Below are 16,541 nucleotides of genomic sequence, written 5' to 3'. Positions count from 1 at the left end.
GTATTAGGTTTTGTCCATACAGGTTGCCGAACGAAAAAGTTGGTAGTATACTTGGCACTCTCTCCTTTTCAAATGTAACTCGAGAAGATATTGGTAATCGAGTGCCTGCTACAAAGTTGTTGGTTCATGATGAGGCATGTGCTAATGGTGATGACTTCTTTTCTAATCTATGAAGAAGTTTATGTTGTCTTATATGTGGCTCTCTGGCTCATTCGAATATGCTTGGCCATTGACTTGTTTGCACATGTTTCAGTTCCATTTCTTCAACTGGTCTTTCAGAGGTCTTGTCTTGTTTTTCTTATTTCACTCAATCCGCATGTTCCTTGTCAAATGTTTCGCGCATGTAGGTTATAACGGATCATGTCCTTTGTGATGTCTGGAAGAAGCTTTGTTTGAAGAGGAGGAGGGTCACTTATCTGGAAATTTTTGGTTGTTGAGGAGGATGGTCACTTATTTGGAGGATGACTACACGTCATGTGAATTGAAGCACGGGTTGGATGCTGGTGGCTAGAATTTTTTTGCTGGTGGATTTTCTGGAGGCTAGCGACGACGCTTTTTTCCTTATGAAAGGTAGGAGGCCTACATTTTTGGATATCAAAGATATTGCAAACCCAGCGAATCATATTTTTGGTGTTGTTGTTCAACAATGTCGTGTTGATCATTCACGATGGTCAGGGGTGCTTTGTCATTACGTATTTTTGCAGAAGTCTTGTTAGCAATTGCCTTTGTCCGTTGTGTGCTTGTCCATGCCTGCTCTTGGTCCGCTTCTTCATTGGTGGCATAGTTTCCCTTTTCTTGATTGTCATCTTGTAATGCGAGCATGTATTTTTTCTTCAATGAATGTAATGCTTTTCAAGTGAATATTTACCTTTGGGTTTTTGCTCTTGTTGCTTATGTTTGTATATACGAATTTGTCTGTTGTGCATCAGACTGGGTAGAGATGCTGTCATTTATATCTTTGTTAGAGCACTGCTCGATCGAACTCGTGGTAGGTTGGGAAACCTACAATAAAATACTGCAAGTGCACATTGTCTAACTAGCAGAATAATGGCAAGTACAGGTCGTTCTCACGAGGAGTGTGAAATACTACTACTAATTAATATCAAAACTAACTAATCGACAAGATGATGTTTGAACGATTTTCAGAATTTTGGAACAAAATGAAATAATAATAATTCCAACAGTAAACAAAATGAGAGCGGGTTATTGGGATTTTCGGTCTCCACCAATTAATTATTCAAATTCTACTAGTCATTAAAAATATATTCCATACATTTTCAAATATTGTTTCTCCGCTGTAATTTTCTTCGCTTCATGGCGTAGTGATTTTAAAGCATTACCTATCAATCCTAAAGCATATCACATCAAAGAACTTAACCAAAGCACGCCATATCAATTGAAAAGCATAAATAATCAAGAAAATCACATGAACAATAAAATACCAAGCCATATGAAGAAAAACTACTAGTCATTCAAATCATTATTGAGCATATAAATGTAGATTTTACACAATTAAACTGGTTTCTACCTAAACCCTAACATGACTCTAGCTAGACATGGCTTTCTCAAAATCCATAAACATATTAAAATCAAACTCTAGCTAATGAAAAATGAAGAATCGAAAACAAAACTTCAAAACCCTTCTCTACTTACGGCCCTGTGGCCGGGCTCTCTTCTCAAATAGTCGACCCCCTTCTTATAACCTTCCCTTTCTTTTATTTCATTAATCAAAGAATCAAAATAAATTATTCTATGAAAATATCATGCATGCAAGTTGATGTCGTCATCAGTATCTTTCCCCAAATAGTATTGCCACCTCGTTCTTTCAATGAAATAATAATCTCTCCTTATTTCCAAAATCTCCCAAATGAAGAAAGAGTTACTTTATTTCCAAAATAATCTCACGTGTAAATATTCCTTAATTAATTCTTCACATGGCAAATAAATTATCTTTCCCGGTGGAATATATTTGTAATAAAGTAAGCAAGATAAAATACTCTCATTTTCAGTTTGCATGTGCCAACCCCACCTTGAGTTAAATTCATTTGCTGCGTTTTTGCCTCACCTATGAAATAATTTTATGCTGCTGATATATATGGAGATACCAGGCCAGCTACATTTTGTCATTTTTTTCATTGTGGTTGCTGATATATGGAAATACCAGGCCAACCTTATTTCATCATTGTGGTTGTTGATATATGGAAATACCAGGCCAACCCCATTTCATAATTGTGGTTGCTGATACATGGAAATACCATGCCAACCCGGCTGCCGATACATGGAAATACCAGACCAGCATAATAAGTGCTGCTGATATATAGAAATACCAGGCCAGCATAATTGATCATTGTGGTTGCTAATACATGAAAATACCAGGCCAACCACATTTCATCATTGTAGTTGCTGATATATGGAAGTACCAGGCCAACCATATTTTTCCATTTTCGTCGCAAACACCATTAAGTCTCACATTTTGCTGTTTATTCGCTGGATGATCGAATTCACCTGTACTTTCTACAAAAGCACTAAAATAGTATTAGTAACTAAAATATTGTATCATAGCTAATATAAATATGGGTATAAAATTTAGCATATACATACTTATCAACACCCCCACACTTATATTTTGCTAGTCCTCGAGCAAAACAGAGATATTATGCAATTGATTTTTTTTTTAATTCTAAGAAAAGTGAAAACCTGCAAAAATATGAATAATTACCCACTCCCCCACACTTAAACATTACATTTTCCTCAATGTAATTGAGTCATCCAACGTAGAAATTAAGATGGGAAATACAAAAATAAACAATAAAAATAAGAGATAGAGTAGAGTAGAGGGAACAAATCTGATGGGTTGACTCCCATGAAGCGAAATGTATTTGTTTCCCAACTTTCCAATAACATCTAGTCTCAAACAAGGTGAGTTTGGTACCCCAAAGTAGACATCCAATCATATATATAGAGTCTAAAAAGTTGAGGATCATCCCAACTAATCCGGTCAGCTAAAAATATGCACCTGCAAATACTATAAATCTCCATAAAGATGTTTAAATTCATTCCCACTAGAAAATTGTAAGTGAAAATTACATCACTCCCATAAGAAACAGGTTCAGATTGTTTGACAATTTCTATATTCAGAGCACTCTCTAAATCAGGTTCTAAATCAGTTGAAATGATTTATGCAGCTAATATTGGTTCAAATTCATCCGCGGAACAATATCTCAGTGGAGCAATAATATCACGACTCATAGACCCATTATCATTTAAAACGGTTTCATTATCAATATCATCAAGACAAAAAAAAAATCAGAACTTAATGACTTAAGGGTCAAGGTCGGAGCTTTCTCGTCTAATAGAACTAGTCGAGACTCTGACAAAATTAGAGGTTCTAGTTTGGGTTTCCATTTATTAGTGTCTAGCAAGTGTGTGGAGTCTAATAAGGCATTGACTTCACATATAACACTATCATCATCAAAATCATACCCAAAATGATCTAAGCAAACCTCTAGTGGATCTTCCAAGTGGCTCTTGCAAAAGCTTTGCGAGTGCATCTTTTCGCTGGTAGCACTTCAAACTAAGGTACCTGGAAAAATCCAAGCAAATTGCGTAAAAAGAACTAAAAGAAAACTAAAAATAAATTATGTACAGCAAAAAAAAAATTTACAAGATATTAATCAGAGAGTATTATGCAACCACTTCCCGGCAGCGGTGCCAAAAACTTGGTAGGTTGGGAAACCTACAATAAAATACTGCAAGTGCACAATATCTAACTAGCAGAACAATGGCAAGTACAGGTCGTTCCCACGTGGAGTGTGAAATACTACTACTAATTAATATCAAAACTAACTAATCGACAAGATGATGTTTGAACGATTTTCAGAAATTTGGAACAAAATGAAATAATAATAATTCTAACAGTAAACAAAATGAGAGCGGGTTATTGGGATTTTCGGTCTCCACCAATTAATTATGAAAATTCTACTAGTCATTAAAAATATATTCCATACATTTTCAAATATTGTTTCTCCGATGTAATTTTCTTCGCTTCATGGCGTAGTGATTTTAAAGCATTACCTATCAATCCTAAAGCATATCACGTCAAAGAACTTAACCAAAACACGCCATATCAATTGAAAAACATAAATAATCAAGAAAATCACATGAACAATAAAATACCAAGCCATATGAAGAAAAACTACTAGTCATTCAAATCATTATTGAGCATATAAATGTAGATTTTACACAATTAAACTGGTTTCTACCTAAACCCTAACATGACTCTAGCTAGACATGGCTTTCTCAAAATCCATAAACATATTAAAATCAAACTCTAGCTAATGAAAAATGAAGAATCGAAAACAAAACTTCAAAACCCTTCTCTACTTACGGCCCTGTGGCCGGGCTCTCTTCTCAAATAGTCGACCCCCTTCTTATAACCTTCCCTTTCTTTTATTTCATTAATCAAAGAATCAAAATAAATTATTCTATGAAAATATCATGCATGCAAGTTGATGTCGTCATCAGTATCTTTCCCCAAATAGTATTGCCACCTCGTTCTTTCAATGAAATAATAGTCACTCCTTATTTCCAAAATCTCCCAAATGAAGAAAGAGTTACTTTATTTCCAAAATAATCTCACGTGTAAATATTCCTCAATTAATTCTTCACATGGCAAATAAATTATCTTTCCCGGTGGAATATATTTGTAATAAAGTAAGCAAGATAAAATACTCTCATTTTCAGTTTGCATGTGCCAACCCCACTTTGATTTAAATTCATTTGCTGCGTTTGTGCCTCACCTATGAAATAATTTTATGCTGCTGATATATATGGAGATACCAGGCCAGCTACATTTTGTCATTTTTTTCATTGTGGTTGCTGATATATGGAAATACCAGGCCAACCTTATTTCATCATTTTGGTTGTTGATATATGGAAATACCAGGCCAACCCCATTTCATAATTGTGGTTGCTGATACATGGAAATACCATGCCAACCCGGCTGCCGATACATGGAAATACCAGACCAGCATAATAAGTGCTGCTGATATATAGAAATACCAGGCCAGCATAATTGATCATTGTGGTTGCTAATACATGAAAATACCAGGCCAACCACATTTCATCATTGTAGTTGCTGATATATGGAAGTACCAGGCCAACCATATTTTTCCATTTTCGTCGCAAACACCATTAAGTCTCACATTTTGCTGTTTATTCGCTGGATGATCGAATTCACCTGTACTTTCTACAAAAGCACTAAAATAGTATTAGTAACTAAAATATTGTATCATAGCTAATATACATATAGGTATAAAATTTAGCATATACATACTTATCAACACCCCCACACTTATATTTTGCTAGTCCTCGAGCAAAACAGAGATATTATGCAATTGTTGTTTTTTTTTAATTCTAAGAAAAGTGAAAACCTGCAAAAATATGAATAATTACCCACTCCCCCACACTTAAACATTACATTGTCCTCAATGTAATTGAGTCATCCAACGTAGAAATTAAGATGGGAAATACAAAAATAAACAATAAAAATAAGAGATAGAGTAGAGGGAACAAATCTGATGGGTTGACTCCCATGAAGCGAAATGTATTTGTTTCCCAACTTTCCAATAACATCTAGTCTCAAACAAGGTGAGTTTGGTACCCCAAAGTAGACATCCAATCATATATATAGAGTCTAAAAAGTTGAGGACATCCCAACTAATCCGGTCAGCTAAAAATATGCACCTGCAAATACTATAAACCTCCAGAAAGATGTTTAAATTCATTCCCACTAGAAAATTGTAAGTGCAAATTACATCACTCCCATAAGAAACAGGTTCAGATTGTTTGACAATTTCTATATTCAGAGCACTCTCTAAATCAGGTTCTAAATCAGTTGAAATGATTTATGCAGCTAATATTGGTTCAAATTCATCCGCGGAACAATAGCTCAGTGGAGCAATAATATCACGACTCATAGACCCATTATCATTTAAAACGGTTTCATTATCAATATCATCAAGACAAAAAAAATCAGAACTTAATGACTTAAGGGTCAAGGTCGGAGCTTTCTCGTCTAATAGAACTAGTCGAGACTCTGACAAAATTAGAGGTTCTAGTTTGGGTTTCCATTTATTAGTGTCTAGCAAGTGTGTGGAGTCTAATAAGGCATTGACTTCACATATAACACTATCATCATCAAAATCATACCCAAAATGATCTAAGCAAACCTCTAGTGGATCTTCCAAGTGGCTCTTGCAAAAGCTTTGCGAGTGCATCTTTTCGCTGGTAGCACTTCAAACTAAGGTACCTGGAAAAATCCAAGCAAATTGCGTAAAAATAACTAAAAGAAAACTAAAAATAAATTATGTACAGCAAAAAAAAATGTACAAGATATTAATCAGAGAGTATTATGCAACCACTTCCCGGCAGCGGCGCCAAAAACTTGGTAGGTTGGGAAACCTACAATAAAATACTGCAAGTGCACAGTGTCTAACTAGCAGAACAATGGCAAGTACAGGTCGTTCCCACGAGGAGTGTGAAATACTACTACTAATTAATATCAAAACTAACTAATCGACAAGATGATGTTTGAACGATTTTCAGAAATTTGGAACAAAATGAAATAATAATAATTCTAACAGTAAACAAAATGAGAGCGGGTTATTAGGATTTTCGGTCTCCACCAATTAATTACGCAAATTCTACTAGTCATTAAAAATATATTCCATGCATTTTCAAATATTGTTTCTCCGCTGTAATTTTCTTCGCTTCATGGGTAGTGATTCTAAAGCATTACCTATCAATCCTAAAGCATATCACGTCAAAGAACTTAACCAAAGCACGCCATATCAATTGAAAAGCATAAATAATCAAGAAAATCACATGAACAATAAAATACCAAGCCATATGAAGAAAAACTACTAGTCATTCAAATCATTATTGAGCATATAAATGTAGAGTTTACACAATTAAACTGGTTTCTACCTAAACCCTAACATGACTCTAGCTAGACATGGCTTTCTCAAAAGCCATAAACATATTAAAATCAAACTCTAGCTAATGAAAAATGAAGAATCGAAAACAAAATTTCAAAACCCTTCTTTACTTACGGCCCTGTGGCCGGGCTCTCCTCTCAAATAGTCGACCCCCTTCTTATAGCCTTCCCTTTCTTTTATTTCATTAATCAAAGAATCAAAATAAAATATTTTATGAAAATATTTTGCATGCAAGTTGATGTCGTCATCAGTATCTTTCCCCAAATAGTATTGCCACCTCGTTCTTCCCATGAAATAATAATCTCTCCTTATTTCCAAAATCTCCCAAATGAAGAAAGAGTTACTTTATTTCAAAAATAATCTCACGTGTAAATATTCCTCAATTAATTCTTCACATGGCAAATAAATTATCTTTCCCGGTGGAATATATTTGTAATAAAGTAAGCAAGATAAAATACTCTCATTTTCAGTTTGCATGTGCCAACCCCACTTTGATTTCAATTCATTTGTTGCGTTTGTGCCTCACCTATGAAACAATTTTATGCTGCTGATATATATGGAGATACCAGGCCAGCTACATTTTGTCATTTTTTTCATTGTGGTTGCTGATATATGGAAATACCAGGCCAACCTCATTTCATCATTGTGGTTGCTGATATATGGAAATACCAGGCCAACCCCATTTCATAATTGTGGTTGCTGATACATGGAAATACCAGGCCAACCCGGCTGCCGATACATGGAAATACCAGGCCAGCATAATAAGTGCTGCTGATATATAGAAATACCAGGCCAGCATAATTGATCATTGTGGTTGCTAATACATGAAAATACCAGGCCAACCACATTTCATCATTGTAGTTGCTGATATATGGAAGTACCAGGCCAACCATATTTTTCCATTTTCGTCTCAAACACCATTAAGTCTCACATTTTGCTGTTTATTCGCTGGATGATCGAATTCACCTGTACTTTCTACAAAAGCACAAAAATAGTATTAGTAACTAAAATATTGTATCATAGATAATATAAATATGGGTATTAAATTTAGCATATACATACTTATCAACACCCCCACACTTATATTTTGCTAGTCCTCGAGCAAAACAGAGATATTATGCAATTGTTTTTTTTTTTAATTCTAAGAAAAGTGAAAACCTGCAAAAATATGAATAATTACCCACTCCCCCACACTTAAACATTACATTGTCCTCAATGTAATTGAGTCATCCAACGTAGAAATTAAGATGGGAAATACAAAAATAAACAATAAAAATAAGAGATAGAGTAGAGGGAACAAACCTGATGGGTTGACTCCCATGAATCGAAATGTATTTGTTTCCCAACTTTCCAATAACATCTAGTCTCAAACAAGGTGAGTTTGGTACCCCAAAGTAGACATCCAATCATATATATAGAGTCTAAAAAGTTGAGGATCATCCCAACTAATCCGGTCAGCTAAAAATATGCACCTGCAAATACTATAAACCTCCAGAAAGATGTTTAAATTCATTCCCACTAGAAAATTGTAAGTGCAAATTACATCACTCCCATAAGAAACAGGTTCAGATTGTTTGACAATTTCTATATTCAGAGCACTCTCTAAATCAGGTTCTAAATCAGTTGAAATGATTTATGCAGCTAATATTGGTTCAAATTCATCCGCGGAACAATAGCTCAGTGGAGCAATAATATCACGACTCATAGACCCATTATCATTTAAAACGGTTTCATTATCAATATCATCAAGACAAAAAAAATCAGAACTTAATGACTTAAGGGTCAAGGTCGGAGCTTTCTCGTCTAATAGAACTAGTCGAGACTCTGACAAAATTAGAGGTTCTAGTTTGGGTTTCCATTTATTAGTGTCTAGCAAGTGTGTGGAGTCTAATAAGGCATTGACTTCACATATAACACTATCATCATCAAAATCATACCCAAAATGATCTAAGCAAACCTCTAGTGGATCTTCCAAGTGGCTCTTGCAAAAGCTTTGCGAGTGCATCTTTTCGCTGGTAGCACTTCAAACTAAGGTACCTGGAAAAATCCAAGCAAATTGCGTAAAAATAACTAAAAGAAAACTAAAAATAAATTATGTACAGCAAAAAAAAATGTACAAGATATTAATCAGAGAGTATTATGCAACCACTTCCCGGCAGCGGCGCCAAAAACTTGGTAGGTTGGGAAACCTACAATAAAATACTGCAAGTGCACAGTGTCTAACTAGCAGAACAATGGCAAGTACAGGTCGTTCCCACGAGGAGTGTGAAATACTACTACTAATTAATATCAAAACTAACTAATCGACAAGATGATGTTTGAACGATTTTCAGAAATTTGGAACAAAATGAAATAATAATAATTCTAACAGTAAACAAAATGAGAGCGGGTTATTAGGATTTTCGGTTTCCACCAATTAATTATGCAAATTCTACTAGTCATTAAAAATATATTCCATGCATTTTCAAATATTGTTTCTCCGCTTAATTTTCTTCGCTTCATGGGTAGTGATTCTAAAGCATTACCTATCAATCCTAAAGCATATCACGTCAAAGAACTTAACCAAAGCACGCCATATCAATTGAAAAGCATAAATAATCAAGAAAATCACATGAACAATAAAATACCAAGCCATATGAAGAAAAACTACTAGTCATTCAAATCATTATTGAGCATATAAATGTAGAGTTTACACAATTAAATGGTTTCTCCTAAACCCTAACATGACTCTAGCTAGACATGGCTTTCTCAAAAGCCATAAACATATTAAAATCAAACTCTAGCTAATGAAAAATGAAGAATCGAAAACAAAACTTCAAAACCCTTCTCTACTTACGGCCCTGTGGCCGGGCTCCCTCTCAAATAGTCGACCCCCTTCTTATAACCTTCCCTTTCTTTTATTTCATTAATCAAAGAATCAAAATAAATTATTCTATGAAAATATCTTGCATGCAAGTTGATGTCGTCATCAGTATCTTTCCCCAAATAGTATTGCCACCTCGTTCTTCCAATGAAATAATAATCTCTCCTTATTTCCAAAATCTCCCAAATGAAGAAAGAGTTACTTTATTTCCAAAATAATCTCACGTGTAAATATTCCTCAATTAATTCTTCACATGGCAAATAAATTATCTTTCCCGGTGGAATATATTTGTAATAAAGTAAGATAAAATACTCCATTTTCAGTTTGCATGTGCCAACCCCACTTTGATTTCAATTCATTTGCTGCGTTTGTGCCTCACTATGAAACAATTTATGCTGCTGATATATATGGAGATACCAGGCCAGCTACATTTTGTCATTTTTTTCATTGTGGTTGCTGATATATGGAAATACCAGGCCAACCTCATTTCATCATTGTGGTTGCTGATATATGGAAATACCAGGCCAACCCCATTTCATAATTGTGGTTGCTGATACATGGAAATACCAGGCCAACCCGGCTGCCGATACATGGAAATACCAGGCCAGCATAATAAGTGTGCTGATATATAGAAATACCAGGCCAGCATAATTGATCATTGTGGTTGCTATACATGAAAACCAGGCCAACCACATTTCATCATTGTGGTTGCTGATATATGGAAGTACCAGGCCAACCATTTTTTCCATTTTCGTCGCAAACACCATTAAGTCTCACATTTTGCTGTTTATTCGCTGGATGATCGAATTCACTGTACTTTCTACAAAAGCACTAAAATAGTATTAGTAACTAAATATTGTATCATAGCTAATATACATATAGGTATAAATTTAGCATATATACTTATCAACACCCCCACACTTTATTTTGCTAGTCCTCGAGCAAAACAGAGATATTATGCAATTGTTTTTTTTTTTAATTCTAAGAAAAGTGAAAACCTGCAAAAATATGAATAATTACCCACTCCCCCACACTTAAACATTACATTGTCCTCAATGTAATTGAGTCATCCAACGTAGAAATTAAGATGGGAAATACAAAAATAAACAATAAAAATAAGAGATAGAGTAGAGGGAACAAATCTGATGGGTTGACTCCCATGAAGCGAAATGTATTTGTTTCCCAACTTTCCAATAACATCTAGTCTCAAACAAGGTGAGTTTGGTACCCCAAAGTAGACATCCAATCATATATATAGAGTCTAAAAAGTTGAGGATCATCCCAACTAATCCGGTCAGCTAAAATATGCACCTGCAAATACTATAAACCTCCAGAAAGATGTTTAAATTCATTCCCACTAGAAAATTGTAAGTGCAAATTACATCACTCCCATAAGCAACAGGTTCAGATTGTTTGACAATTTCTATATTCAGAGCACTCTCTAAATCAGGTTCTAAATCAGTTGAAATGATTTTGCAGCTAATATTGGTTCAAATTCATCCGCGGAACAATAGCTCATGGAGCAATAATATCACGACTCATAGACCCATTATCATTTAAAACGGTTTCATTATCAATATCATCAAGACAAAAAAATTCAGAACTTAATGACTTAAGGGTCAAGGTCGGAGCTTTCTCGTCTAATAGAACTAGTCGAGACTCTGACAAAATTAGAGGTTCTAGTTTGGGTTTCCATTTATTAGTGTCTAGCAGTGTGTGGAGTCTAATAAGGCATTGACTTCACATATAACACTATCATCATCAAAATCATACCCAAAATGAGCTAAGCAAACCTCTAGTGGATCTTCCAAGTGGCTCTTGCAAAAGCTTTGCGAGTGCATCTTTTCGCTGGTAGCACTTCAAACTAAGGTACCTGGAAAATCCAAGCAAACTGCGTAAAAAAACTAAAAGAAAACTAAAAATAAATTATGTACACAAAAAAAAATGTACAAGATATAATCAGAGAGTATTATGCAACCACTCCCGGCAGCGGCGCCAAAAACTTGGTAGGTTGGGAAACCTACAATAAAATACTGCAAGTGCACAGTGTCTAACTAGCAGAACAATGGCAAGTACAGGTCGTTCCCACGAGGAGTGTGAAATACTACTACTAATTAATATCAAAACTAACTAATCGACAAGATGATGTTTGAACGATTTTCAGAAATTTGGAACAAAATGAAATAATAATAATTCTAACAGTAAACAAAATGAGAGCGGGTTATTAGGATTTTCGGTTTCCACCAATTAATTACGCAAATTCTACTAGTCATTAAAAATATATTCCATGCATTTTCAAATATTGTTTCTCCGCTGTAATTTTCTTCGCTTCATGGGTAGTGATTCTAAAGCATTACCTATCAATCCTAAAGCATATCACGTCAAAGAACTTAACCAAAGCACGCCATATCAATTGAAAAGCATAAATAATCAAGAAAATCACATGAACAATAAAATACCAAGCCATAAAAAAAACTACTAGTCATTCAAATCATTATTGAGCATATAAATGTAGAGTTTACACAATTAAATTGGTTTCTACCTAAACCCTAACATGACTCTAGCTAGACATGGCTTTCTCAAAAGCCATAAACATATTAAAATCAAACTCTAGCTAATGAAAAATGAAGAATCGAAAACAAAACTTCAAAACCCTTCTCTACTTACGGCCCTGTGGCCGGGCTCTCCTCTCAAATAGTCGACCCCTTCTTATAACCTTCCCTTTCTTTTATTTCATTAATCAAAGAATCAAAATAAATTATTCTATGAAAATATCTTGCATGCAAGTTGATGTCGTCATCAGTATCTTTCCCCAAATAGTATTGCCACCTCGTTCTTCCAATGAAATAATAATCTCTCCTTATTTCCAAAATCTCCCAAATGAAGAAAGAGTTACTTTATTTCCAAAATAATCTCACGTGTAAATATTCCTCAATTAATTCTTCACATGGCAAATAAATTATCTTTCCCGGTGGAATATATTTGTAATAAAGTAAGAAAGAAATACTCATTTTCAGTTTGCATGTGCCAACCCCACTTTGATTTCAATTCATTTGTTGCGTTTGTGCCTCGCCTATGAAACAATTTTATGCTGCTGATATATATGGAGATACCAGGCCAGCTACATTTTGTCATTTTTTTCATTGTGGTTGCTGATATATGGAAATACCAGGCCAACCTCATTTCATCATTGTGGTTGCTGATATATGGAAATACCAGGCCAACCCCATTTCATAATTGTGGTTGCTGATACATGGAAATACCAGGCCAACCCGGCTGCTGATACATGGAAATACCAGGCCAGCATAATAAGTGCTGCTGATATATAGAAATACCAGGCCAGCATAATTGATCATTGTGGTTGCTGATACATGAAATACCAGGCCAACCACATTTCATCATTGTGGTTGCTGATATATGGAAGTACCAGGCCAACCACATTTTTCCATTTTCGTCGCAAACACCATTAAGTCTCACATTTTGTTTATTCGCTGGATGATCGAATTCACTGTACTTTCTACAAAAGCACAAAATAGTATTAGTAACTAAAATATTGTATCATAGATAATATAAATATGGGTATAAATTAGCATATACATACTTATCAACACCCCCACACTTATATTTTGCTAGTCCTCGAGCAAAACAGAGATATTATGCAATTGTTTTTTTTTTAATTCTAAGAAAAGTGAAAACCTGCAAAAATATGATAATTACCCACCCCCACACTTAAACATTACATTGTCCTCAATGTAATTGAGTCATCCAACGTAGAAATTAAGATGGGAAATACAAAAATAAACAATAAAAATAAGAGATAGAGTAGAGGGAACAAATCTGATGGGTTGACTCCCATGAATCGAAATGTATTTGTTTCCCAACTTTCCAATAACATCTAGTCTCAAACAAGGTGAGTTTGGTACCCCAAAGTAGACATCCAATCATATATATAGAGTCTAAAAAGTTGAGGATCATCCCAACTAATCCGGTCAGCTAAAAATATGCACCTGCAAATACTATAAACCTCCAAAAAGATGTTTAAATTCATTCCCACTAGAAAATTGTAAGTGCAAATTACATCACTCCCATAAGAAACATGTTCAGATTTTTGACAATTTCTATATTCAGAGCACTCTCTAAATCAGGTTCTAAATCAGCTGAAATGATTTGCAGCTAATATTGGTTCAAATTCATCCGCGGAACAATAGCTCAATGGAGCAATAATATCACGACTCATAGACCCATTATCATTTAAAACGGTTTCATTATCAATATCATCAAGACAAAAAAATTCAGAACTTAATGACTTAAGGGTCAAGGTCGGAGCTTTCTCGTCTAATAGAACTAGTCGAGACTCTGACAAAATTAGAGGTTCTAGTTTGGGTTTCCATTTATTAGTGTCTAGCAGTGTGTGGAGTCTAATAAGGCATTGACTTCACATATAACACTATCATCATCAAAATCATACCCAAAATGAGCTAAGCAAACCTCTAGTGGATCTTCCAAGTGGCTCTTGCAAAAGCTTTGCGAGTGCATCTTTTCGCTGGTAGCACTTCAAACTAAGGTACCTGGAAAATCCAAGCAAAGCGTAAAAAAAAAAAAAAAAAAAAAAAAAAAAAAACAAAAAAAAAATAAAAAAATAAATAATATACAATGTACAAGATATCAATCAGAAGTATTATGCAACCACTCCCCGGCAGCGGCGCCAAAAACTTGGTAGGTTGGGAAACCTACAATAAAATACTGCAAGTGCACAGTGTCTAACTAGCAGAACAATGGCAAGTACAGGTCGTTCCCACGAGGAGTGTGAAATACTACTACTAATTAATATCAAAACTAACTAATCGACAAGATGATGTTTGAACGATTTTCAGAAATTTGGAACAAAATGAAATAATAATAATTCTAACAGTAAACAAAATGAGAGCGGGTTATTAGGATTTTCGGTTTCCACCAATTAATTATGCAAATTCTACTAGTCATTAAAAATATATTCCATGCATTTTCAAATATTGTTTCTCCGCTGTAATTTTCTTCGCTTCATGGGTAGTGATTCTAAAGCATTACCTATCAATCCTAAAGCATATCACGTCAAAGAACTTAACCAAAGCACGCCATATCAATTGAAAAGCATAAATAATCAAGAAAATCACATGAACAATAAAATACCAAGCCATATGAAGAAAAACTACTAGTCATTCAAATCATTATTGAGCATATAAATGTAGAGTTTACACAATTAAACTGGTTTCTACCTAAACCCTAACATGACTCTAGCTAGACATGGCTTTCTCAAAAGCCATAAACATATTAAAATCAAACTCTAGCTAATGAAAAATGAAGAATCGAAAACAAAATTTCAAAACCCTTCTTTACTTACGGCCCTGTGGCCGGGCTCTCCTCTCAAATAGTCGACCCCCTTCTTATAGCCTTCCCTTTCTTTTATTTCATTAATCAAAGAAACAAAATAAATTATTCTATGAAAATATCTTGCATGCAAGTTGATGTCGTCATCAGTATCTTTCCCCAAATAGTATTGCCACCTCGTTCTTCCCATGAAATAATAATCTCTCCTTATTTCCAAAATCTCCCAAATGAAGAAAGAGTTATTTTATTTCCAAAATAATCTCACGTGTAAATATTCCTCAATTAATTCTTCACATGGCAAATAAATTATCTTTCCCGGTGGAATATATTTGTAATAAAGTAAGCAAGATAAAATACTCTCATTTTCAGTTTGCATGTGCCAACCCCACTTTGATTTCAATTCATTTGTTGCGTTTGTGCCTCACCTATGAAACAATTTTATGCTGCTGATATATATGGAGATACCAGGCCAGCTACATTTTGTCATTTTTTTCATTGTGGTTGCTGATATATGGAAATACCAGGCCAACCTCATTTCATCATTGTGGTTGCTGATATATGGAAATACCAGGCCAACCCCATTTCATAATTGTGGTTGCTGATACATGGAAATACCAGGCCAACCCGGCTGCCGATACATGGAAATACCATGCCAGCATAATAAGTGCTGCTGATATATAGAAATACCAGGTCAGCATAATTGATCATTGTGGTTGCTAATACATGAAAATACCAGGCCAACCACATTTCATCATTGTAGTTGCTGATATATGGAAGTACCAGGCCAACCATATTTTTCCATTTTCGTCGCAAACACCATTAAGTCTCACATTTTGCTGTTTATTCGCTGGATGATCGAATTCACCTGTACTTTCTACAAAAGCACTAAAATAGTATTAGTAACTAAAATATTGTATCATAGCTAATATAAATATGGGTATAAAATGTTGCATATACATACTTATCAACTCGCAAGCGTTGTTATCTCAATCTTGTTTTTCAAGTTTAATTTATCAAAACTATATACTTGATTTCTAGTCTACTTATAGCTATGTCTCGGATTAGGATAAAACGTGTAGTCGATCTTTAGACTTCATGGCGTTCACAATTGAAGAAGAAGATCTACCGAGGAGCTTGGAGGAACTTCATCAACAAAAGGTATGTGGAGACTAAAACTTATCTATCACTCAGAAGTCTTTTCTATTCTATCTTCTAATGAGACTAAGTCGTATAGCTATATAGACTTTTACATTATACACTTTTGATATTTCGAGCCGAGTTTATCTCGCTTATATATTCTTCGAAATACATGT

This window comes from Papaver somniferum, chromosome 8 (genome assembly GCF_003573695.1).
Source record: "Papaver somniferum cultivar HN1 chromosome 8, ASM357369v1, whole genome shotgun sequence".
NCBI classification, from domain to species: domain Eukaryota; kingdom Viridiplantae; phylum Streptophyta; class Magnoliopsida; order Ranunculales; family Papaveraceae; genus Papaver; species Papaver somniferum.
The sequence above is the reverse complement of the archived record's forward strand: the minus strand, read 5'-3'. Positions refer to the sequence as shown.